The following is a 27,331-nucleotide window of genomic DNA, read 5'->3' on the forward strand; positions in this document are numbered from 1 at the left end:
TTATCCCAGAGCAAAGCAAGAGCAGATCAACTGTACCTTAGTGAAGAGCACGTCAAAATCTCCCACTGGAACCACCCTCTCCGTACACACAGTCCAGATGTAATTCAGAGGGTTGACGAACTCAGGGACATCTCCTTTGGCTGTGCCCTTGAAGGCATCTGGACCTGCTTGCTGGAACCAGAAAAAGCAACTTTTACTTGTATTCTCTGTCACCCTTCCCACTTCCACACACAAGGTAGCCTGCCTGGCTAGTTTCTTGGGGACTATTAAGCTGATCTGGGAATAAATCGTTAGTTCCCAACCTGCTGGGATCACAGGTACACAAGACTCAGTTGACTTAGCCCCTGCCTCAGTTTCTCTAAATGTGGGCCCCTAACCACCAAGCCCATTCAAAATACATCCCTCCAGTCTCTTGTCTCCTGACAGCTTGCTACTTAATGACCCAAGAGTGACATTTGGACATTTCCATTCCTGGGAAGCGCCACAGCAATTTTTATTTTACTATGAAAGACAATGTATATAGCTTACAAGCTTATAAAATCATTTAACATATTTATATTTCTCTTTCCCCCATAACAAAAAAAAATTTCTCCTGGAAATGCTAAATGTTGTGCTTTCCACATTTCCTTAATAAACAGTGATTTTTAAATTCAGTTCAGAGTTTCAGATTTTTTTTTTTTAATGCTCTAGTATATCTTATCACCCCAGATAAACTCTGTTCTTGCTAGTCTTGAATCCTGGGCAGGTGGAAGACATAACATCTCCCAATGTTTATTCTTCCTGTTTTGTTTCATTAAACCCTAAACCAGAGGATTGAGAAACAGTCTCCTGTGTGTCAGTCCCAGGTCTGCCCCCAAGGCTGATGAGATTCAATAAAACTAGTTTAGCTGCTTCCCATGCTGCACTGCAAGGTTGCAGAGTATTTGTCTCCACCAAGCCCTTAAAGTAAGCATTTTCTCTTTTCTAAATCTTGGGAAGAGCAGGGCCTATGCTTTTCACCCCATAGCAGTGTGGATTCATTGAAAGCTCTTCTTCCTTGAAAAAGGTTCACAGCTTTTTCATTTACTTTTCATCATTTAAAAATGTGTTGTAAAATATCTACTGTTGCTGTTTCAAACATTTCTAAGTGTACAGTTCAGTGGCTTTTATTACAGTCATCATATTCTACAACCATCCCATTGTCTAAACTTCTCATCACCCCAAACAGAAACTCTAAGAACCCACTAAGTAATAGCTTCCCATTCTTTCTATCCTCCCTGTGTGCCCTGTATTATATAATCTACTATCTGTCTCTATGAATTTGCCTTTTCTAGATATTTTATATAAGTGAACTAGAATATCTGCTGTTGTGTGCCTTCTTTCACTTAACAAAATGGTCTCAAAGTTCATCCAATGTAGCATGTGTCAAAACTTCATTCCTCTTTATTACTGAATAATATTCCATATCTATCACATTTTGTCCATTCATATGGTGATGGACACATGTTTTGGATGTTGTGAATCATACTACTCTGAATGTTGGTGCACAGATGTCTTTTGAGTCTGATTTCAATTCTTTTACATACTGTATATATTAGGACTGGAGTTGTGGGGTCACATGGTAACTCTAAGTTTAACTTTATTATTTGGTTAAAATGTTATGGAGGGAGAAGCAAGCACCGTGTGACTCACAAATGACTCAACACATGTTGCACAGTCTCTCTTCATTATGACAAAGGTCTCTGAGTTCCCAAGTTGAATGAGGTGGGGCTAGGACAATGCTGGGGTAGGACACTAGAGGGAGCCATTTTTGTGAACTACCTATTACTCATGATATTGCTTAAGGCCTTGGTAGAGTTCATTTGCTGTCCAGCAGTTTGTGGGTTCGTTTTGTTTTGTTTTATTTTCATGAGAGAAGGAGCCAATGCAGTGGCTAGTCTTTATTGGAAAGAAGAAACACAATTTGAGTAAGTTAATGCAGGATCACAGTGGGTCAACTAGCGAGGCACCAACTTGTAATGGGTTCTAGAGTTTGGGCATCGCTGGGTTTCCCCTCTGTGCAGCCGGAACCAGGTGACAGCACTGTTGTCCTCCTCACAGATGCCACTCACTATTATTCACTTATTGTTGATGAATGGAACGAAGTAAGAGCCTTCCGTAGTACTGGAAACTGCCTCTGGGGGTAGTACACTCTATGGCCAGTCTCTTCCATGCAGCCATCATGACCTCCCCATGACCTCCAGTCCAGCTACCTGCTCATCTTCAGTAGGAGCACCGCTCCAAAGCCATGGAGTGCAGGGCAGCCACCCCATTGGAACCTTGGGACCTTGGGACTGGGCTGCCAGCTCTAGCTCCACTGCGGGTTTGGGTTTAGTTTAGTTTAGTTTTGTTTTGTTTTTGGTACTGAGTACTGAACCTGGAGCTCTTTACTGCTGAGATACATCCTCAGTCCTTTTTATTTTTTATTTTGAAACAGGGTTTTTCTAAGTTGCTTAGGGCCTCTCTAAGTTGCTAAAGTTGCTAAGTTGCTAACTTAAAATTCTCCTGTCTCAGCCTCCTGAGTTGCTGGGATTACAGGCCTGTGCCACCATGCCCAGCAGTATGGTTATTTTTAACAAAGTTTTAAAGGTCTCACCACTGAGTTTCAGGCAGTTGAAGTAGGATAGAAGACATACGGATAGGTAGGAAAGTGATGTGGGACAAAACAAGAGTGACCATGATTTACGACTCCTGATTTAAATTCCACTTCCACATTCTTTTTGTTGTTGATGTTGTTGTAGATGGACACAATATCTTTGTTTTATTTAATTTTATGTGGTGCTAAGGATCGAACCCAGTGCCTTATATGTGCCAGGCAAGCGCTCTACCACTGAACCACAACCCCAGCCCAGACTTCTACATTCTTTTATCACACACAATGTTATTAAATTGATTATCACACCTTATCTACAGGTCCATAAATAACCTCTCTCCTGACTTAGACCTTAAGAAAAGCAAGTCTAAGATTGCTTTTGCTCAACAAATAGATTTTTCTGTGATTTGTATTTTTAAGATCTGATTACTTCATCCATATGTCATACTATTGATAAAATCTTCAATGTTACACAAATGTAGACTGTTTAAATTCACAAAGCAGAATAAAGAAATCCCCAGTGAGAGAGCTATAGAAGGGCTTAGGCAGTCAGAGCAAGATAGCCAGTGAGGAGGTTGGGGGCATGGGTCTTCTGATGAGGTCAGCTTCTTGCTTGAGGAAAGCATTCATGGACATGCGTTGGGGAACCAATCAGACAGACACTTCTGTACTCGTGCTCCTAAGTGGGGGATCCAATAGAAAAACAAAAGCAGGCACGTGGACAGAGGGGGCACCCATCAATAATAATGAGGAGTGTGTGGACAGGGGAGGAGATAGGGAAAGAGGAAATTCCAGAGACCATAAAAAGAACAGGCCAAAATTCCCCCACCAGAATCCCAGCTCTGGGGCCCCTTCTCTCAGAGAAGTCTATCTTTGTATCTCTATCTCTTTTCATTAAACCTACTTCTTGCTTGCTATCTCTGTGTCCTGGTCTTCAATTCTTTGCTGAACAGAAACAATGAAGCCAGCACCCCCAGATGGTAACAGAATTGGGGGCTCGTCCGGGATTGAAACCATTGACTCCAAGGTTAATAACAGTCATGTTAAATGTTTGATGGGACCTGGAAAGTGACCATTGATCATCTGACACTTCTGTGGTTGTCTGAGAATGGGGAAGCCCCCAGCCACGTCTAGACCGCTGAATTCCCAGACTTTCTTTCTTTCTTTCTTTCTTTCTTTTTTTTCCTTTCTCTTTCTCTCCTCTCAGGCAATAACATGAGTAATAGGCCCCATAGTCCACGACAGACTTGGCAGCATTTCTTTTCCTCCTCATGGGAACAGTATGTCATTTAAGACTAGATTGCTCCTAATTAACTCTTAATCTTTAAGCAGAGACCTTGTCCCATTTTTCAGGATAGTTAGCCCTGAAATAAAGAACCTATAATAGAGAACTCCTTGTCTTTTTGAGACATTTTAAAAACCACCTATCTCCCTCCCTGTGTCTTTAAAGACCCTCCAAATGGAAGAAAAAGAAAAAGGGGGATATTATTATGACCATCACAGGACCTCTCCTGGGGTTGATTTATAGCAGCTGCTGGGACCCTCCTTGCACAGGAAAAAGACCCATAAGTGTGGGCTGAGAGTCATGTTACTAGTTCAGGGAACTTTCCTCATCTCGGAGACTCCAGCATAAATCTTCTTACAGACAGATGCTTCCCCTCCAGATTCTTGTTCTCCTGAGAATTTTGAATCCCTTTTTGATTAAGGAATAAGGTAGGAATTACATGCTACCTGGGAGTGAAAGCATCAGAGATATCTGGGTTACAAAAAGAATATCAGGGACTTGGACCACAACCAAGCTTTTGGCTAATCCCTACTTGGTCCTGCTCAGATAGATTCTGGGCCAAGCCAGTCCACCTGATTCACAAGCCAGAGCTGCTCCGGATTTGCAAAAGAGTGAGATGTGGATTGGGCCACCCCCATCAAGACCTCTTCTTTCTTTTGTTTCCAGATGGGATCCGATTCTGCCAATATCCAACAAGGCTCATCTCTCTCCTGTCTGCTCAAAAACTGTGATAATTTGAATCCCCGATTAAAGAGAAAATTGTTGATCTACTTTTGCATTGAGGTCTGGCCTTGGTACCCATTAGGAGATGGAGAGCAATGGCCACCTGAGGGGACCCTAAATTCTATTCAGCAATTAGATCTTGTTTGTAAATGGGAGGGCAAATGGCAGGAAGTTCCTTGTGTATAATTGCTCTTTTATCTGAGCGATCATCCTGAACTAGAAAAGAATTGCAAGCTTGACACTCAGACCCTAGTGGCTATCTGCTGCTCTTAGCCGGACACAAATCCCCAGAACAGAAAAACTTATTGACAGAGGAAAAGGGACCTTTACCCATTAAATAGGAAATTCCCTCAGCCTCATCTGTCCTAAGACTGTTTCCCCTTTAAATCCCAATTTAAAAGATGGGAGGGGCTGGGGTTATGGCTCAGTGGTAGAGCACTTGCCTAGCATATATGAGGCACTGAGTTTGATCCTCGGCACCAAATAAAAATAAATAAAATAAAGGTATCGTGTCCATCTACAACTAAAAAATATTTTTAAAAAATAAAAATAAAAGAATTGGAGCCCAGTCCTCCTTATCCAGGGACAAACTTCACCTGTGATCCCAGAGGTTACTAGGAAATCTGCTGCTCAGGGCATATGTCCCCTCAGGGCAATGCCAGGGGGGATTTGGACCCAAGATAGTATCTGTCCCTTTTTCATTAACTGAATTAAAGGACATAAAGAAAGACCTAGGGAACTACACTAAAAATCCAGAGCATTATCTTCAAATCTTCCAGCAGTTATCAAATCTTTATGATGTAGTATGGAAGGATGCTATGTTGCTTTCCAGTCAAACTTTAACTTCCTTGGAAAAATGGAGGGTCTTAGAGAAGGTGATTGAAACAGGTGACAACTACTTACTCTACAGCAGGAGGAAAGTGACCATGGCTGCAAGAGTGGGAACATCCCCACCAGGAGTCAGGCAGTTCCCCCGACTGAACCAAACTGGATGCTGACAGAGATAGGGGTGAATGGGAGAGGTCACTTTATACACTGTGTGTTAGAAGGATTGAGGAGGGCCCATGTCAGGCCTTTCAGTTATGCCCAGCTGGCCACTGTAATTCAAGGGGAAAAGGAGCCACGGGAAACCTTTCTACGGAGGCTCTAGGAGGCCATTACCATACAAACTAGTGTTGAGCCAGGGTCACAGAGGAAATCATTGTTAAAGATAAATTCTTGTCTCAACCCACTCTAGACGTTTTGAGGAAGCTCCAAAAACTGTCTGTAGAACCAGACAAAACCTTGGACAAATTTAGTCCAGGATGCTACAATGGTCTTCTATAATAGGGACCTAGAAAAGGAGGGAACAAAGGACAAACAATCTGGAGAACTGACAGCAGCCATGCAAGCTGTGCCCAGAGGTACTCCTCACCTCCTATTCCTCTTGTAGGAAAGAAGGTCACTTCAAAAAGGATTGTCCCCAAACACATCGATCACCTGTTGGACTGCCTCCCGGACCTTTTCCTCTGAGTTGGGGAACCACTGGAAGGCTAGATGTCCTCAGAACCTGAAGGGATGGGGGCCATTGCCCTCCAGTTCCCAATGACAGGTCCCGGCGCTTCCCTTATGGCTCCCGAGACTGAAGTCCAGCTTGAGGAGCCCCAGGTGAACTTGTTCAAGGGCAGCACCAGGTAAAATTCCTTCTTGACACGGGAGCACAATTCTCAGTCCTGTCCTTCTCTCCTGGACCTGGGTCCCAAGATAAAGTAACCGTTTGGGGCATATTGGGTGCTGCTTGAGCCATGTTTTACTAGACCTCTTGCTTGTTCCTGGGGTGATTTCCACCTCTGTCACTCCTTTCTCATTATGCCAGAGACTCCAACCCCTATCTTAGGAAGAGACCTATTATCTCACTTAAGGGTCAAAGTGTCGTTGCCACCCAGGGAATACAGCTGTCTACCTTAACAGAAGCAGAGGAGCATGACAGTTTGTTCAGATAACAACACAGTGGGAACAGCGCGGACGGCAACCCCTGTTGAAATTCGCCTTAAGGATCCTTCCTGCTTTTCTCACCAAAAACAGTATCCCTTAAAACCCAAAGCTAGGAAAGGACTAATACCTTTTATACTGAGTTTGAGACAACAGGGACTTTTGGTAGAGTGCTCCAACCCTTATAATACTCCTATATTAGGGTCCCAAAGGGCCCCAGTAAATGGAGGACCTTTTCAGGACCTTTGTAAAATCAATAAAGCAGTAGTCCCTTTGCATACAGTTGTTTCAAATCTTTATATTCTCCTTACCCAAATTCCCAAGGGAACTACTTATTTTACTGTCCTAGATTTAAAAGATGCCTTTTATGCATTCCTTTACATTCAAAAAGCCAACCTCTATTTGCTTTGAGGATCCCACCCGTAAGGCAGCACAAGTTACCTGGACAGTCCTTCCCCGGGGATTTAGAGACAGTCCCCATCTGTTTGGACAGGCACAGGCACAAGACCTCACAGACTGGTCACACCCTGATACAGTGTTCCTTCAGCATGTAGGTGACCTTCTTTTGTGTGGACCTTCAGAAAAAGTAGTCCCCGAGGGCACTGGCTCTCGTCTCAATTTCCTGGACACTACGGGACGTGAAGTCTCCCGAGAGAAGGCTCAGCTATGCCTACCCTGGGCTACTTACGTGGGCATGATACTGGAGGGTGAAACTCAAAAACCAGAACCACAAGGAACTCAACCCGTACTCCGGTATCCCCTTCCTCAGGCAGCAGAATAGCTCAGGGCCTTTCTGGGAACAACCGGATATTGTAAGAATTTGGATCCCTGGGGATGCTGAAGAGGCAAGACCCCCCTGAGTGCCTTAAGGAAGCACAGGGACGTTCATGGGCTGTTATGAATTGAACTCCAGAGGCAAGAAAAGCCTTTAATACATTAAAAACAGCTCTTACCCAGCCCCCTGCCACTCAGTCAGACATCCAATTATAGGTCACAGAGAGGACTGGAGTGGCCCTAGGAATGATTACGCAATCATTAGGGGCCACCCCCAGCCAGTGGGAAACCTAAGCAAGGAATTGGACAAGGTGGCCACGGGGTGGCCTGGATGGCTTAGAGCTGTGGCTGCAGGGGGACAATTGGTCCCTGAGGCAAATCCACTTGCTCTGGGAAGGCCCCTAACTGTGCTTACCTCCCATGGCACAGGAGGAATCCTAAACTCTAACGGGAATCTCTGGTTAACAGACAGCCGTATACTCAGATATCAGGCCTTTTTTTGGAAGGACCTGAAATTACCCTAAAGACTTGTCATGACCTCAGTCCAACCTCTTTCTTACCTGAGATAGAGGAAAATCTCTCCACTCCTGTGGGGAAGTTTCAATGGAAACTTGTGCTGCCAGACCAGATTTATCTCATTATCCTATAGATAACCCCGATCTCACTCTGGACACTAGTGGGTAATTGATGGGACTCAGCGATCCAGGTATGCAGTAATGAGAGATTTTGTGGTGTGAATTGGGGCCACCTCCTACTAACACCAGCACTCAGCTGGCAGAATTAGTTGCCCTCACTTGGACACTAGTACTGTCAAAAGACAGTCAATATATATATATACTGATTCTAAATATGCCTTTCTCATTCTTCATGCTCATGCAGTCATCTGGAAAGAGAGGATTGCTTACAGGCACTCCTGTTAACTCCTCTCAGGTAGCAGTTATCCATGTTCCTGGACATCAGAAAGGAGAGAACATAATAGCTAAAGGAAATAGGGCTGCAGATGTGGCAGCCAAGGCAGCTGCTTTACAGGGTTCCACAGTTACCCCACTCCTATGGGAAAATTCTTTTCTGTCCTCTGAACACCCCTAGTACTCCATGGAAGAGGCTCAGTGGGTTTTAACTCAAACATACCAATTAGATCACAGAGGATGGTGGGTTTTTCCTGAGGGCATCCTGTTACTTCCCCCAAGCATCTCAATGGAAGATTTAAAGTCTCTCCATCAGCTCTACCTTTTGGCAAGAGATAATAATCTTACCCTAATACAAAAAGTGGCTTTGAGAAAAGGCTTGAAGGACACAGTCCAACAGATTATCCAAAGTTGTAAATCTGTCTCATGTTTTTACCTTTCCTTGGTCTCTGTGGCCCTGGTGCTTCTTCTTTTTGGTCTTTACATTATCAATTTGCTTGTTTGCTTTGTCTCCTCTTGTATAGAGACAACAAAACTTCAGATGGTGCTACAAATGGAGTCCCCAGTGGACATCCCTCCAGACTTCTACCATGGACCCAACAATAGACCCACTTATATATACCATCAGTGTTCACCTCTGGACCAGCCTGCTGCTTCTCACTTGCCCTCACCTTCCTCAGAAGGATATCCTGCTTATTCCAATGATGCCCCTTGTCAGCCTTAAGTAGCTACAGCAGTCACCATCCCAACTCCCAGTAGTCAGGGTATCCTCTGAGAAGGGGGAGTGAGGGAGATATACAAGGGCTTAGGCAGCCAGGCAAGATGGCAAGTGAGGAGGTCAGGGGCAGGGCCAGAACAAAGGTGAGGTCAACTTCCTGCTTGACAAAAGCACTCCTGGACACAAGTTGGGGATCCAATCAGACAGGCACCTCTGTGCTTGTGTTCCTAAGTGGGGCGGGGTCCAATAGAAAAAAAAAAATGCTTGGACAAAGGGAACAACAATCAATAATAGGAGTGCATGGACAGGGGAGGGGATAAGGAAAGGAGGAAATTCCGAGACCATGAAAAAAAGACAGGCCAAAACTCCCCCACTGAATTCCCAGCTCTGGGGCCCCTTCTCTCAGAGAAGTCTACCTCTGTATCTCTATCTCTTTTCAATAAACCTACCTTTTGCTTGCTTCTCTGTGTCCTGTTCTTCAGTTCTTTCCTGAATGGAGACAACAAACCCAGCATCCCTAGACCAAAAGGCATTCAGTCCAACAGGACTTTCCCACCACAAGAGAACAGACTGAGGTGGGGACAACTGAAGGGATATTTTTTTTAAATAACCTAACAGGAGACAGTGCAGTCAGTTCCAACAAAGGAACCCTGGCAAAGTGTCCCTTTCCTCAGTAGCTGTTTACACCAAAGATTGTGTGGTCAGTTTGAACCAATGGGTAGCAGCCAAGCACCCTTGAGTCAGGGATAAATGCTGAGCTGACTGCCTACTGGGTGCATCTGCTTTCAGTTTTGATTGCTGTACACCCTTCTGCAAGTACAAGTAAAATTCTTGCTTTGAGGAAGTTGACCTCACCTTTGTTCTGAAAGAACAGAACTGATTAGTTTCCCAGTGTTTATTTTGGCTCCTGGGGTGCCAATATTTCCAACACCATTATGGTAGATACATACAAGAGAATGTGCTTGCACATGCACACCTGCACAGGAACTTGGTGTGTTTTGTTTTACTGATTTCCCTGAATCTAGAACAGTGCCTGGCATAGAATATGTACTTAGTAAACATCTGTTCAGTGGGAGAATGAATGAATATGCCAACACACAAGCCAAGCTCCAGCAACAGACATTTAGGTTGATTCCTCTTTTTCACTGCTATAATACTGTATTAAGGACTCTTATAAGTTTATTTTTGCCTGTATCTACAATTATTTCCTTAGAATAGGATCCTAGTGACTGGATTTTTGATTCATGAATTTATTCAAAACATCTTTTGTGAATAAACACAAATGACCAACAAATATATGAAAAAATGGTCAACATCTCTAGCAATCAGGGAAATGCAAATCAAAATGACACTAAGGGCTGGGGATATAGCTCAATTGGTTGAGTGCTTGCCTTGCAAGCACAAGGCCCTGGGTTCAAATCCCCAGTATGCAAAAAAAAAAAAAAAAAAAAAAAAAAAAAACCTACACTAGGATTTCATCTGACTCCAGTCAGAATGGCAACAATCAAGAATATAAGTAATGATAAATGTTGGAAATGCAGTGGTAAAACCACTCTGGAAAACAGTATAGAGATTCCTCAAAAAACTGGGAATGAAACCACCATATGACCCATTCTTTGATATTCCATTCCTTGATATTTTCCCAAAAGATCTAAAATTGGCATACTATGCAACATAGCCACATCAATGTTTATAGAAGCACAAATCACAATAGCTAAGTATGGAATCAACCTCGATGCCCATCAGTAAATGTATGAATGAAGAAATTTTGGGATCTATCTATCTATGTACTGAGCCATAAAAAAGAATGAAATTATGGCATTTGCAGGTAAATGGATGGAAATGGAGAATATCATGCTAAGTGAAATTAGCCAAACTCAGAAATCAGGCAAATGAAATCTCACTTGACAAGTGATGCTGGAATCATTGTAACTATGGGGAAATCACTTGAATTAGACTGTTATCTCATCTTATCCTACATTAATTTCAGATAGATTAAAGAATTGAAAGAAAAAGGAAACAGATTGTATCCAAGGAATGGTTACTACAGAGCATAAAGGCCCAGTCATTTGCCTAAAGCAGGGCAATTTTGAAGGGTCACGTGACCATTTGGCTTGTTGAGCTTTCCTTGGGCCCTACCTCAGTTGACTCCCCCTCTGCTCAGTCTTGCATCTTCCCCTTCCCTTCCCTTCCTTCCATGGGTGTTTACCAACAAATCATTCCCTGTAAACATCCTGCATGTTGATCTCTAGAGTCTGTGTGTGGATATTTTGTTTCATTAATCTATTGATTTTAGCACCACGTATTTTGAATTTTTTTGTAGTTTTAAAAATACAAGGAGCTTTTTGCATTCTTATTTGTTATTATCTGAATCCATAGAGTTACGATGTTGTGTAGTAAACAAGACACCATACAAGGACTTCATTGTAGGTCAGTGGTAAAGCGTTTGCCTGGCACATGTGAGGCAAGGTCCTGGGTTGGATCCCCAGTACCACAATAACCACACACACACACACACACACACACACACACACACCAAAACAAAAAAGTATTCACTCACCTAAAAGCCTCCACTGAAACATATTCTTTCATTTAAAACTAGGATCTTGAGCCAGGCATGGTGGCATAGACCTGTAATCCCAATGGCTAAGGTAGGAAGATTGCAAGTTCAAGGCCAATCTGGGCAAGATAATGAAACCCTATCTTGAGAAAAAAAAGCGACCTGGCACATGTGAGTCACTGGATTTGATCCTTAGCACCACATAAAATAAAAAATAAACAAATGAATAAAATAAAGGAAAGCTGTCCATCTACAACTAAACAATATATAAAAAATTGAGGAATCCAAGATTGCAGACTAGAGGGAGGCTGAATTCCTTGTCCCTCAGCAACTCAGGATTCAAGCAGAGGAAATACTATTTCTCTGCGAGGCAGTCATTGGTGCCCACTGATCCCCTGCTGTTTACCCCATTTGTCTGCCGCGATCACCTAACGTCTGCCAGCATATAGCCTTCCTTTTAAGTGTGGATCCCTCACTGACCACTGCTTATCATCCTTCATTTGCCTATTTGCCCACCTCTTGCCTGACCATCATCTGCCTTTCACCTACTCATCGCCCATCACCTAACCACCATCCACCAATCATCCAGTGTTAGCCTACATACTGCCTGTATACCACCGGCGGATCACCTGCTGCCCATTGTTGCCTGGAAGTCTACTGTCATGGTACCTGAAGGTTTGGTTACACACGGCTGCTAAAACCTTGTGAAAACAGCCAGGGCCTACAGGTTTCCCACAGAGGCCACCACCATCTCAGGGACCCAGTCCAAGGCCTGGAAATATATTGGGGTACCTGCAGGTCTGGTTGTACCTGAAGTTGTTCTGCTCGGTGTGGTAGTGGCTGCCATCTGGCTGCCTCTATGCAGAGTCACTCCTTTGTGTGAGTGCATCCCTGGTGGTCTCTCCACAAGCTGAAAGGCACTGAGATCTTGGGACTGCAGAAAGACAGGGTCTGGGGAAGTTGAAACCCAGGTCCATCAGATTACAGTTGGGTTTGTGTAGGTCAGTCTGGGTATGGCAAGCCTGTGGAAAGCCAGAGACTAGGGGCAGTTCCCTGCAGGGAACAGAGGTTGAAAAAAACTGGGATCTCTCCAGCTCAGTGAGTCCTGAGGTGTGCAGGGACAGAAGGGGCCATCTACAACGAATGAGAGGACTGTAAGAGGGTGTGAGGACATCTTTCTATCAGCTCACCCACTCAACCAGTCTGAACCCGTTGAACTGGAGCTGATATCAAACTTCAGACAGCCCCACATATCGGGGGACAAGGGAAGCTGAGAACATTTTTGAGTCAAAGGAAGCAATCATTCAATTTTCCATTAAGACTTTCCTTCATTTTTTCTTTTTTTTTTTTTTTTTTTTTGCCCTCTCTCCAACCTTTACCATCTTTGAATACAAATATTTTTCATGAATCAATTTACTGAGAAATGGGATGTCTGAATAGTACATGACAGTTCTGTTGTGTATTCTTATATTTTTAACTTCTAAAAAAAAATACATATTTTTTTCTCTCACTTACTGTCTCCCTGGATTCTCTTTATCATGTCTCTCAAACAGTCAATCTCTATTAATTTCTCCCTCCCTCTTCCTATATAAATTTTTACCTCTATCTTCTCTCCCTCTCCTTCATAAACATCACATCTTACACTACTTCTGTTTCCTCACTGTCCATCATTTGAAACAGTAAATCCTTTTATCAAACTTACTACTTATAAAGTAGACAATAATTGAACACTTCATTTCTGTCTATTGTGACAAAACTGTACATGCCTTAATAGGAGCCATTTGGTTTAAGGTGGTATATCATTTGCATTGGATATCGTTAGTATTGGTCTCCCCTTTAAAGTGAGGTATGTACTGGAAACCATCAGGGGCACTATAAGACTACAGGGTAGAAACTGTACTGTCTCAGATCCATACAGATAGATGAGAAGACACAAAAACAACATGAAAAAACAAGGGAACAGAGTGCTTCAAACAAACCAAGATATTCCAACAATAGAATACAAAGACAACACAGTAGAAGAAATGTCAGAGGTAGAGTTTAGAAAATACATAATTACATTGATCTTCGAAATAAAGGATGATATTGGAGAGAAAATACAGGAGGTGAAACATCACTTCAATAAAGAGGCAAAGAATATAAAGGAATCAAGCAGAAATTCTCAAAGGAATCAATAAACCAAATTAAAAGTTCAATGGAAAGCATCACAAACAGACTAGACCAGTTGGAAGACAGAACCTCAGAAAATGAAGACAAAATATATACTCTTGAAAATAAAATTGACCACACAGAGAAGATGGTAAGAAACCATGAACAGAACTTCCAAGAAATATGGGATAAGATTAAAAGACAAATTTCAGATTTATCAGAATAGATGAAGGTGTGGAGATATAAACCAAAGGAATGCACAATATTTTCAATGACATATCAGAAAATTTCCAAATCTAAAGAATGAAATGGAAAATCAACTACAAGAGGCTTATAGGACCTCAAATGTACAAAATTACTGCAGACCCACACCAAGACACTTTATAACAGGAATGACTAACATACAGAATAAAGATCAAATTTTAAAGGCTGCAAGAGCAAAAAAAATAAAATCACACATAGAAGGAAACCAATTCAAATCTCAGCTGATTTCTCAACCCAGACCCTCATGCCAGGAGGTCCTAGAATAACATACACAATGGGTCTGAAAGAAAATGGATGCCAACCAAGAATTTTATATCCAGCAAAATTAAGCTTCAGTTTTGAAGATGAAATAAAAATCTTCCATGACAAACAAAAGTTAAAAGGGTTCACAACTAGAATGCCTGCACTCTAGATCATTCTCAGCAAAATTTCCATGAGGAGGAAATGAAAAAAAAAAAAAAGAAAAGAAAAGAAAATCAACAAAGAGGAACAACACTAAAGGAAAGGTCAATCAAAGGAGAAACTAAGTCAAGTTAGAAATCAAAATAAGCCAAAATGACTGTGAATACAAATCATTTCTCAATAATAACCCTGAATGTTAATAGCCTAAACTCATCAATGAAAAGACATAGACTGGCAGATTGGATTTAAAAAAAAAAAAAAGACCCAACGATATGCTGTTTTGAAGAGATTTACCTCCTGGGAAAAGACATCCACAGACTGAAGGTGAAAGGTTGGGAAAAAGCATAACACTCACATGAACTGCATTAACAAGCAGGGGTTTCCATCCTGATATCAAACAAAGTGGACTCAAACCAAAGGTAGTCAGAAGGGATAAAGAAAGACATTTCATACAGCTTAAGGGAATCATACATCAAGAAGATATAACAATTGTAAATATATATGCTCCAAACAAGGGAGCATTTATGTACATCAAATAAACCCTTCTCAATTTCAAGAATCAAATAGACCACAAGACAATAATACTGGGTGATTTTAACACACCTCTCTCTCCACTGGATAGATCTTCCAAACAAAGCTAAACAAAGAAACTATAGAATTAAATAATAAAAATCAATGATTTAGACTTAACAAACATATATAGTGTATCTCATCCATCAATGAGCAAATATGCTTTCTTCTCAGCAGCACATGGATCCTTCTCTAAAACAGACCATATGTTATGCCACAAAGCAACTCCCAGTTAAAACAAAACAAACAAACAAACAAACAAACAAAAAATAGAAATATTACCCTGCATTCTTTCAGATCACAATGGGATGAAACCAGAATTCAATGATAAAATAAAAAATAGAGGAGTAACCTGGAGACTAAATAGCATGCTATGGAATGTTGAATGGATAAAAGAAGAAATCAAGGAGGAAATAAAAAATACTTTGAGGTCAATGAGAACACAGATATATCATATCAAAATCTGGGACACTATGAAGGCAGTGCTAACAGGAAAGTTCATTGCATTGAACACATTCATTAAAAAAATAAAAAGTCAACAAATCAGTGACCTAACTTTACATCTCAAAGCCCTAGAAAAGGAAGGACAAATCAATACCAAAAGCAGCAAAAGGCAAGAAATAATTAAAATCAGACTGAAAACAATGAAATTCATTTTAAAAAATCAAAAAATTGACAAAACAAAAAGTTGGTTCTTTGAAAAAATAAATAAAATTGATAAACACTTAGTCACACTAACAAAGAGAGAGAGAAAACTCAAATTACTAAAATTCATGATGAAAACGGAAATATCACGATGTACACTACTGAAATATAGAAGATAATTAGAAACTATTTTGAAAATTTATATTCAAACAAAATAGAAAAACTCAAAGGCATTAACAAATCTCTAGAGACATATAATCTACCCAAAATGATGTAGGAAGGGCATACAGAATTTAAATAGATTGTTTTCAAGCAATGATATAGAAGATGCCTTCAAAAGCCTACCAACCAAGAAAGCCCAGGACTAGACAGATTCTCAGCCAAGTTCTACAAGACCTTTAAGAAGGATCAACAACAATACTACTCAAATTATTACATGAAATAGGAAAGGAGGGAACCCTTACAAACTCATTCTATGAGTTATATCCTTATACCAAAACCAGTCAAAGACATATCAAGGAAAGAAAACTTCAGACCAATATATCCCTCATGAACATAGATGCAAAAATACTCAATAAAATTCTGGCAAATTGCATAGAAAATATATTATAAATATGATGCACTATGATCAAGTAGGGTTCATCCCAGGGATGCAAGGCTGGGTCAACAAATGGAAATCAATAAATGTAATACACCACATCACTTAAAGACAAAAAAATCATATGATTATCTCAATAGATGCAGATAAAGCAGTTGACAAAATAAGCACCTCTTCATATTCAAAACACTAGAAAAACTAGGGATAGTAGGAACATACCTCAACATTGTAAAAGCTGTCTATGCTAGCCCATGGCCAACATCATTCTAAATGGAGAAAAATTGAAAGCATTCCCTCTAAAAATTGGAACAAGACAGGGATGCCCTCTTTCACCACTTTTATTCAACATCGTCCTTGAAACTTTAGTCAGAACAATCAGACTGATGAAAGAAATCAAATGGATGCAAATAGGAAAAGAAGAACTCAACTATAACTATTTACTGATGACATGATTCTATATTTAGAAGATCAAAAAATTCCACCAGAAAACTTCTAAAACTCATAAAAGACTTCAGCAAAGTATCAGAATATAAAATCAATACCCATAAATCAAATGCATTTCTATACATAAGCAACAAACCCACTGCAAGATAAATTAAGAAAACTACCCCATTCAAAATAACCTCAACAAAAATCAAATACTTGGGAATCAATATAACAAAAGAGGTGAAGACCTCTATAATGAAAACTACAGAATATTAAAGAAAGAAATTTAAGAAGACCTTAGAAGATGGAAAGATCTCCCATGCTCTTGGATAGGCAGAATTTATATTGTCAAAATGGCCATACTACCAAAAGCGTTATACAGATTCAATGCAATTCTTATTAAAATCCCAGGACATTCTTCATATAACTAGAAAAAGCAATCATGAAATTCATTTGGAAAAATAAGACCCAGAATAACCAAGGCAGTCCTTAGCAAGAAGAGTGAATCAGGAGACATTACACTACCAGACCTTAAAATATACTACAGAGCAATAGTAACAAAAATGGCATGGTACTGGTACCAAAATAGACATATAGAACAATGGTACAAAATAGAAGACACAGACACAAACCCACATAAATACAGTTATCTCATACTAGAAAAAGGTGCCAAAAATATACAATGAAGAAAAGGTAGTCTATTCAACAACTGGTGCTGGGAAAACTGGAAATCCATAAGTAACAAAATGAAATTAAACCTCTATTTCTCTCCTGAATGAAAGTCAACTCAAAGTGGAGCAAAGACTTAGACCTGCACAAGAACAGAGACCCTGAGCCTAATAGAAGAAAACGTAGGCCCACATCTTCATCTTGTTGGCTTAGGACCTGTCTTCCTTAACAAGACTCCTCAAATGCAAGAAGTAAAATAAGAAGTAAAATTAAGAATCAATAAATGGGATGGATTCAAACTAAAAAGCTTTTTCTCAGCAAAGGAAACAATCAATAACATGAAGAGAGAGCATACAGAATGGGAAAAAAACCTTTACCACATGCACCTCAGATAGAGTACTAATCTCCAGAATATATAAAGAACTCAAAAAACTTAACACTCAAAAACAAATAACCCAATCAATAAATGGGTTAAGGAACTGAACAGACACTTCACAGACGAAGAAATACAATCAATCAACATAAGAAAAATGTTCATCATCTCTTGGAATTAGAGAAATGCAAATCAAAACTACTCTAAGATTTCATATCACTCCAGTCAGAATGGCAATTATCAAGAATGTAAGTGTTGGCGAGGATGTGGGGAAAAAGTACACTCATTCATTGGTGGTGGGACTGCAGATAGTACAACCACTTTCAAAAGCAGTATGGAGATTCCTAAGAAAACTTGGAATGGAACCACCATTCAACCCAGTTATCCCACTCCTCGGTTTATACCCAAAGACTTAAAATCAGCATACTACAGTGATGCAGCCAAATCAATGTTTAATCTAAATTCTTAATACAATGGAAGACCGAAGAAACTAGGCAAATAATTGAGTCATTTAAAACTATTTTTTCAGAATACGAAATAAGATTATATATACAATTATTCTGATTTTTGAAACACCATGTAATTTGAACTATTCCCTATTGTTTGGATATTACTTTGCATTGCTGGTAACCATGTAATAAAGACCAAATTAGAATCCAACAAACGGATTGATATTACACTAGAAAGATGAACAAATCACATTTATATTCTAACAGTTATTTCTTATTTGATGATAATTTAGGTCCTACATATTTTAATGTATTCTTTTAGGTTTCTATCTGTTCCTACATATAATGAATGCTGTGTCCCCTGAAAGTTAAATATTAATAAAATGATTGAAATCAAATTAAATGCTTCAACAGCTACTATTACAAATAGCAGTGATGAGACTTTTGCTCTCCAATTTAACAAAGGTTTAAATGCCATGATTACTATAAGCATATCTGTGTTGCTGCAACTAGATATCATACTTCCCAATGGGACTAAGAGATAATTAAGAATCATCTACTGGAAATTTGACATAGCAGTAATAATAGCTTGGATCTTATAAAATCGCATCACCACATCCAGGATTTTCAAAAAACAAAATTGATCTCATGGACTCTACATTTCTAGCGGACCAAATGCTTCCTAAATTGAATGATATATTATTGGAATGATATGTTTGCTACTAATCTTTTTTGTATCATAATAGGTTGCCATACCCTCAGAACCAAGATCCAGAACCTCAAAATAATTGCCCATTATTTGCATTTTAAATATTGGTTGAGTCATGGGATACAGAGGCCTGACTCCCAGGAACTGGCAGACTTGATAGACTGTTCCAGATAGCCTAGGAAATAAGTGACCCTGTGTGGAAGTGACTTACCGTCTAATGAAATGCTAGTTCCCTGACCAAATGGCTTCCCTAGCTCCACCCCATCCTGTTCCTTACAGAAGAAGCCGCTCCTGTTTTGGGTCCCTTTACCTATGCAACTATAAATAAATGAGAGGTGGGGCTATTCCATCTTACTAGAGGCCAGATCCGGTATGGCCTGATCCATCATGCCCCCTCCCATTTGAAAAGAGTATTGGCTTTTGTGTGTTTATTGATTAGATAAGTTTATTGCTAATTAATTAATTTATTGCCAGTATGCCATCCTTTGGCAGTTAACCCATCTCTCACCCACACAGGACATGGCTGAAACCATTGCAAAGGATGGTACAATGAGACATTATTACCCTATATACATGTATGAAAAAAATGTTTAAATAAACTAATTTTAAAAATATATAAGAAATTTTTTAAAAAGCAAATTCCACAAAACCAAAGGTTGAATGTTCTCTCTGATATACAGATGCTAACATGCAACAAGGAATGTGGGGAGGAAATAATAGAAGTTCAATGGATTAGACCAAGGGGAATGAAGGGAAGGAGTGGGGATGGGAACAGCAAAGACAGCAGAACGAATTCAAGATAACTTTCCTATGTTCATATGTGAACACACCACCTGCGAAACTCCACATCATGTACAACCACAAGAATGGGAAGTTATACTCCATGTATGTATATGTCAAAATACATTCTACAGTCATGAATATCTAAAAAATAAGATAAAAATATTAATAACAAAAAAAAGCAAAACAACACATTAGCATCTTCCTTTCCCATGAATCTCAGCTGCAATGTAAAACATTTTTACAAAGACAGTTTATTACAAAGTGAAATTAAAATTCTTGCAAGAGACAATATTTCATGATGTCAATAGAACTGATACTAGAATTGCCCTTAAATTACTTAAAAGCCTGGCGGGGTTGTGGCTCAGTGGTAGAGTACTTGCCTTGCACATTTGAGGCACTGAGTTTGATCCTCAACACCACATAAACATAAATAAGTAAAATAAAGGTATTGTGTTCATCTACAACAAAAAAAATTCTTAAATTAATTAAAAACCAAAAACTAATAGGAATCTAGTCTAAAACACCTAAAAATTGAAAAGGGGAAAATCAACAAGTTTGACAACTTAGTAAGTTCTGAAGAGGACTATGGGTTCACTTGTAAATTCTACCAAACCTTTAAATAGACACCACTCCTTCTAAAACTCTACCAAGAAGTAGAAGAGGAAGGAACAATTCCCAACTAATTTTACAGGACCAATATTACCCTAATACCAGAGCCAGACAAAGATATCTCAGGGAAAATTAAGACTCGTTATGAATATAGATGTAAAAATCCTTAAAAAAATAACAACCCAAATTCAGCAGAACATTAAAAAGATTATATATCATTGCCACTGAGATTTATCCCAGGAATGCAAGAATGATTCAACATATAAAAATAGAGTGGACCTGGGCATGGTGAAAAATGCCTATAATTCCAACCACTCTGGAGGTTGAGACAGGAGGATTGAAAGTTCAAGGACAGCCTCAGCAACTTAGTCAGGTCCTCAACAACTTAATAAGACCATGACTCAATAAAAAAACAAAAAGGACTGGGGATAAAACTCAGTGGTAAATCATCCCAATGCATTCAGATAAGTCCTCTGTACACACCCCCCAATGCAAAATGTTGTATAGGTGACAGTCTGAGTCATCATCACTAAACTGGGAACTTGGGGGATAGTCAAGACTGACTCCAACATCATGCAGGATCTCACCTTGGTGGGCAAATGCTCCTGCAATGAATGCAAAATTCATTTCAGAACATGTCTCATCACATCATTGCAAGAATAGACAATATCGATAATCACATCAGTGATTGCAGAAAAACACTCCAGACCTCATAACTCAGGCTGGGGTGGAAGAGTTTGAAAACAGAAATAAGATACTTGCCACACAAAAGAGTTGAAGGTTGCTAGTAGTTTACACTGAAATCTGAACACCATTCTCTTAAGCTAAGAATGGTTTTTTGCAGCTAACTACTATGTGTAGAAAGGTTTTATATTATAATGTGCTTTCTTATCATATATTATGTAATTTATAGAGTGATTTTTTCCCCCAGTTTCTTGAACATATTATCTTCATGTCTTGGGCCTGGTCAGTCATGTTATTATTAAATACTAAAACTTGGAATAATGTCAATTATGTAGTACGCCATAGTAACAGTAACAGAAAAAATCAGTATGATCATTTGATTCAGGAAAAGCTTGACAAAATCTAATACCTTTCCATGATTAAAAAAGAAACACACACACCCACACACAAAACAAAGATAAAAGGAACTTCCTCAGCCTGACAAAGGGCATTTATGAAAAATCTAACATCATATTTATTAAACATTACAACCACAGAAATTAGACAAGAAAAAGAAATTAAAAGTATCCACCTGAGAAAGAAAAAAGAAAAACTATCCATTTGCAGATGAGAAGATCTTGCATATAGAAAATGCTAAACCAGTTACTCTTGTAACACCTTGGGAGGCCAGTGAGAGGCTGAGACAGGAGGATCACAAGTTAGAGGACAATCTGGTCAATTTAGTGAGACCCTGTCTCAAAATAAAACAGGGCTGTAGATGTAACTCAGTGGTAGAATGCTTGCCTACCATATAAGGCCCTAGGTTTGATTTGTTTCCCAGTACCACACATAATCACACATATACATACACACACACACACACACACACGCACACACACACACGCACACACACACACACAAATGAAAACTAGTAATAAATAAGTTCCCCTTTCTAGCTGAGGTGCACTTAGTATTATCTAGGCTGGTGGGTTCTCTCTCCTTGAATCTCCAGCCCTTGCCAGGAAAACAGCCAGGTCAGTTGCTGTGATTATTACTGTTACCACATTTTAAGGATGAGAGAAATGCTAAGTGTCATGCCCAAGGTCAAAGAGCCAGACAGTGTTGGTTCCAGCGCTTGGGTCTCCAGAGAGCAACAGTCAGTGGAGGAGAGAGAGGTGACTGACAGGAGGAGGTGATGAGCAGACAGGCTCCTCTGTCTTTCCTGCTGTCTGGGGTCTGCAGCTTCCCCCTCCCCCATTCATGCTGCTCAGCAGTCTTCCTGAAAGAGCCTTTAGTCAAGTCATTGTCATACTAAAGGAATCCCATGGCAAAGACGCCCACTCTTAGCATTCCTATTCAACATGAAAAAGAAAAAGAAATAGAGACACAGGTTGGAAAGACAGTAATGAAACTGACTTCACACATGACATGATTTTCCATGAAGAATGAACACCACCACTCAGGGTAGAACACTCTTGAGTTAATCCCCAATACTAGGAAAGCAGTAACACTAAGAACTCCTGCTTTTTTGAAGATGCTATGAAGAAAATAAAACAAGCCACAGATAGCAAGAAAAGATTTGCAAAACAAAGATCTGAATCCAATACAGAGAATTCTTAAGTTTCAATAAGAAAACAACCCATTTTTTTTAAATGGGCAAAAGATTGGAGCGACCACCTTACCAAAGACATACCAAAGACCATACAACATGAAAATATGCTCAACATCATTACTCATTAGGAAAATACAAACTGGAGTCTTAATGAGATACCACTAACTCATTTATTAGACAGGCTACAATTTAAAACAAAACAAAATAACAACAAAGGACAGTGTCAAATGTTGGTGAGGATGTGGAGCAACTGAATTCATACATTGCTGGTAGAAATTAGAAGTGATAACAGTTGTTTTGGAAGACAAAGTTGTCGATATTATACAAAGTTTCACACACAGTTACCTTATGACTCAACAATGCCACCCCTAAGAATTTACCCAACAAAAATGAAAACTTATGTTCACATGCCTGTCCACCAATGTTTGTAGCAGCTATATTTATCACTGCCAAAAACTAGCTAGGTACCATGGCCCACACCTGTAATCCCAGCAACTTGGGAGGCTGAGGCAGGAGGATTCCAAGTTCAAAGCCAGCCTCAGCAACTTAGTGAGGCCCAAAGCAACTTAGTAGACCCTATCTCAAAATTAAAAATTAAAATTTTCAAAAAGAAAAATAAAGCAGGCCCAGGAATGGAGGTTGCTGGGAATATGGCTCAGTGGTTAAGCACCCCCAGGTTCAATCCCTGGTACAAAAAAGAAAACCAAACAAAACAAAACAAACAAAAAATACTCCCAAAAACTAGATACAATGCGAAACTCTTTCACCCGGTAAGTGTACAAATAATCTGTAGGGTATCCATGTAATACTACACAGTAATAAAAGGAAATAAACTACTGATAAGAGCAACAATATGGATGAATCTCAAATGCATTGTGCTAAATGAATGAAGTCAGCTGAAAAAAGGCAATGACTCCATTTATATGTGATTCTGGGGAAAAAAACCAAACCAAACCAAACCAAAACAAAACAAAACAAACAAACAAGCAAAAAATCCCAAAAGATATAGGGAGAGAAACTGACAACAAAAGATGATGAAAGGATTTTCTGGGGTAATGAAACTGGTCTAACCTCGATCATGCTGGAGAATACAGGATGGTATCCATTTATCAAAATCCCTAAATGTAAACTATAATGAGTGAATTTTGCTGTTTGTAAATTATTCCTCCATAAACGACTTTAAAAAAAATCCTACCATGGCTCCCAGGTTTCCATTTCATCAAAACTAAATTGAACTTCTGGGTCTCTTTAGTCTTGACCCCCATGAGGTCAACTTCATTGCCCATGCCACCTTGTGCTTGAAAGTGAGCCTTTCCTCATCATTCTGTTAACATCCCACTTTTCAGGTTTCTGTGCCTTTTTGCAAAGGTGTGTCTCTCACAGGAAATGCCCCTGCCCTCTGCCTCTCTAAAATCACACCTAGGATGAGGAGAGTGGCCTGTCCTATTCTACAAGGCAGGCCTCACCAAACTGTTTCTCCCAGTCTGCAACACCGCTCAGGAATGAACCCCTCTCAGAGTGTTCCTGGTGTTATTCAGATTGCAGGATGTACTCACTCACAAGTGAGTGATGTAACACGCAGTCTAGCACACGGTAGGCTGTCCATGCAATGCACCCAGGAGGGAGAATGACCACTGAGCTCCAGGGCAACGAGAGATCTGAGGTGCATCTTAAGAAGTGGGTCTGGAAGGACTCATGAGGCACCATCAGGGCCAGGGGCAGTAGAAAAAGCACAGAAAGTGCAGGAGTCCCAGAGGTGCAAGATACCTCCACACAGCTGGGTATGCCTCACACACACTTGGCCCCGCTTACCTGGACCTAGTATGGGTGCCTGGCCCGCGCCCAACGCCCTGGCCTGGATCAGCAGCTGAAGGATGTGAGGCATCAGAAGGCTCGGCGGGTACAATCACTGTGAAGCTGTGCGCAGGTTAAGAAGCCAAACCAAGGGACTGTTCCTTCCTAGCCCCGCCCCTTAACCCGACTCTGCCCTCCGAGGCCCCGCCCAAGATGGCCCCGCCCACCCATCGCCGTTAGTCCGTTAGTCCGTTAGTCCCGTTAGTCCGTTAGTTTGGGACACCCAAGAGAAACCTCACTCCTCCGCGCTGTCCTCCTGCCTGTCTCATTGCTACACTCCGTGGCCTCCCTAGATTCTTAACTCCACAGTCCATCCTACCCTGCCTATCTCCCTGATCCAGCTCGCCTTCAATCTGTCTTTCACAGATCCTCCCAGGTGGCTTCTCCTTCTAGCCCTGCCCACATCGGCCCCGCCCTCGGTCACCACGCCCCTCGGCTGTCCTCCCCTCCCTCCCCACAACACGTACTCTTCCCAGTGTGGGGCCTTGGGACTGCGGATACGCCATGGCTTTGTCCAGGGAGAAGGGCATGTGTCTCATGCACAGGAGGAATATGATGCAGGTAAACTTCAGTGCACCCAGCTACAGACAAAGGAACATGAGCAGCAGCAGGAAGATGCGGAAGTTGCAATGACCTATGCAATTATTCACCCACTTACAATGGTGGTCAAACTCGTAGAGGAGAGGGGGCAGGCCTCAAGAGCCTCCCCCGACGCGGCCCTCTAGACCTCCTGCTCTTGGCCCTACACACGGGTTCCCATCTCCAGGGAGAAACTAGCATTTCCATTGTTAGAGCACAGTTAGGACTCATCACCAGTCGTCTTCAGAGACAAGACCTGCTTGGTGTCACTTGGAGCAGGAAAAAGAATAACTCTGGAACTCTGTTTTCTCAGATACTAGATAAGGATGAAAAGACTACCATTGCCCAGTCAGCCTTCTGCACTTGTAAACCCGTGCAGGGTGTGCACATGAGAGAAGAATCCCAGAACCCAGGAAACCCTCCAATTTGGGACATCCAGAGATGGACAGGCAAAGAGCCCCACAACAGGGCAGCAGCCGGCCTAAGGGTCTGGGTCTCTCGTATCAGCAAGCCAGGGGATGGGACAGGGGCTGCCTTTCCTCCCCCTGACTCCACCAGGCTCAGCACAGATGTGAAGCCCTTTGCATGTCAGCATCTGTGCAAGCAAGGCCAGCCTCTCAGGACAGGTGCAGACACAGAGGCGATGACATATGTAAGTGACCCAGAGTGGTTGAGAGCCACTTTTAGCCATCTGGGAAGATGTTTTCATACCACCCATGGCCCACTGATGATGTCAGGTTCCTGGTCCTGCTCAGGTGCCCGGGATGGACTGGTGAGTGGACAGGGAGGAGGAGTACTCACCTCCACACACATGTTGCACCAGGGACAGTGGAAGGTCTGGGCTGGCTGTGGAAGCAGCACTTTGGGCACCATGGCATTTGAAAGGCCCTGAGGTACATCCATACCACATATGGCATCTCGGGTTCTGTTTCAAGGAGCCTGCCATGGAAAGATGCGGGGACAGTGGCAAGAGGTCCTTCCCTCACTCTGGTTTGGAGGTCCTTCCCTCACTCTGGTTTGGAGGTCCTTCCCTCACTCTGGTTCTCAGGCATCCCCATAGCATCACTGGGCAATAACAAGCATGGGGAGAAAGTGGGCAAGGGAAGCCCAGGTGGGCTGGTAGCCAAAGAGAAGGGGTTTCCAGCCAGAAGAGCTCTACATGCGGCTGCAGCCTTTGGAACAGTCGTGTGTGAAATGGGAAGGAGGAAGAGTGAAGTGTGTGATTTGGAAGAGCCTGCTGGCCTCTTGCCAGCCTGCCCAGTCCCCCTTCTAAAGCAACTGGAAAACCTCCAGGATTCTGTTTTCACACCTCAGTGACTTGGGAAAGGAAGTGCCAGGTCCTAAGTATGATGACATGGAGAGAAGGGATCCTGAGGCCATCGGTGGGGTTAGCACTTTAGAAATCACGCCTGTAGGCATCAGCCCTTGTGGGGCCACCTCCTTCTCTGAGGGGTCTGAGGCCTTATCTCGATGCAAGATACCAGGATCTGAGACATTTAGACCAATCAGACTGCAGAAGGTTAGGACAAAGAGAAGTCCTGTAACCACGGGAAAGGCCCACTCCTCATTCTGAGCCAGGCACCTGCAATTAAAACCAAAGTAATTTCTAGTCATGTGCAACCCATAGCTCCCCATGAGGCCTGGCTCCCCTGAGGTAGGACTCACACACCTCAAGGACAGATCTAAATGCCCAGGCTAGAGGCAGACCACGGAGACTCCACCAAATGTCACCAGCATTACCAGCCACTCGCAGTTCCCTGAATGCATCAGGCACCTCTGTGTTTGCACATCAGGTTCCCCTCCTGACCCTCTCTCTCCACTTCCCTGCCTCTTCACTATCATGGTCTATTTTCCCTTCTATCTCTTTGTAAGAAACCTGACAACTTGCATGGGAATGTGAAGAAGAGGCCACTGAAAGTGACCAGTGGCACTACATTAAAAGCAGCAAACAGGCTTGGGAGAAACCAGGAATATCCCACCAGATGTTGGGGTGGGGCCATGATATTCTTTGAGAAAGGCATGGCTAGGCCTCCTGTTCTCAGAGAAATGAGAGCCACTAGTTACCTCTTCTGGGTTGGCACCCAGACTGCTGTGACTACAGCAGGGAAGGGAAGTAGTATCAAGTTTGACTTCACACACATTCCAGAATGGGGGCTCTGACTGCTTCCAGTGACTTCTAAGAGCAACCTTCCCCGCCCCCACAAACACACATGTTGTAGACTGGGACATCCTGCTCTTACGATGTTGGCTTTGTTGGAGCTTGCGATGATGTGGATGTGGTTTGTCCCCCAACAGTTCATAGGCTGGAGGCTTGGTCCTCAGTGTGGCAGTGTTGACGTGGTATAACCTGTAAGAGGTGGGGCCTAGTGTGAGATAATTCAGTCACTGGGGGTGATGCCCCCTCAGAAGGGAGTAATGTACTTCTCAT

At 41.5% G+C, this 27,331-nt stretch overlaps 1 pseudogene; it reads right to left on the reverse strand.

Annotated features, from left to right (window-relative positions):
• Positions 1–27,331, reverse strand: LOC124993647 (palmitoyltransferase ZDHHC19-like; annotated as a pseudogene).

The sequence above is a fragment of the Sciurus carolinensis genome, chromosome 9 (genome assembly GCF_902686445.1).
Source record: "Sciurus carolinensis chromosome 9, mSciCar1.2, whole genome shotgun sequence".
Lineage (NCBI taxonomy): Eukaryota > Metazoa > Chordata > Mammalia > Rodentia > Sciuridae > Sciurus > Sciurus carolinensis.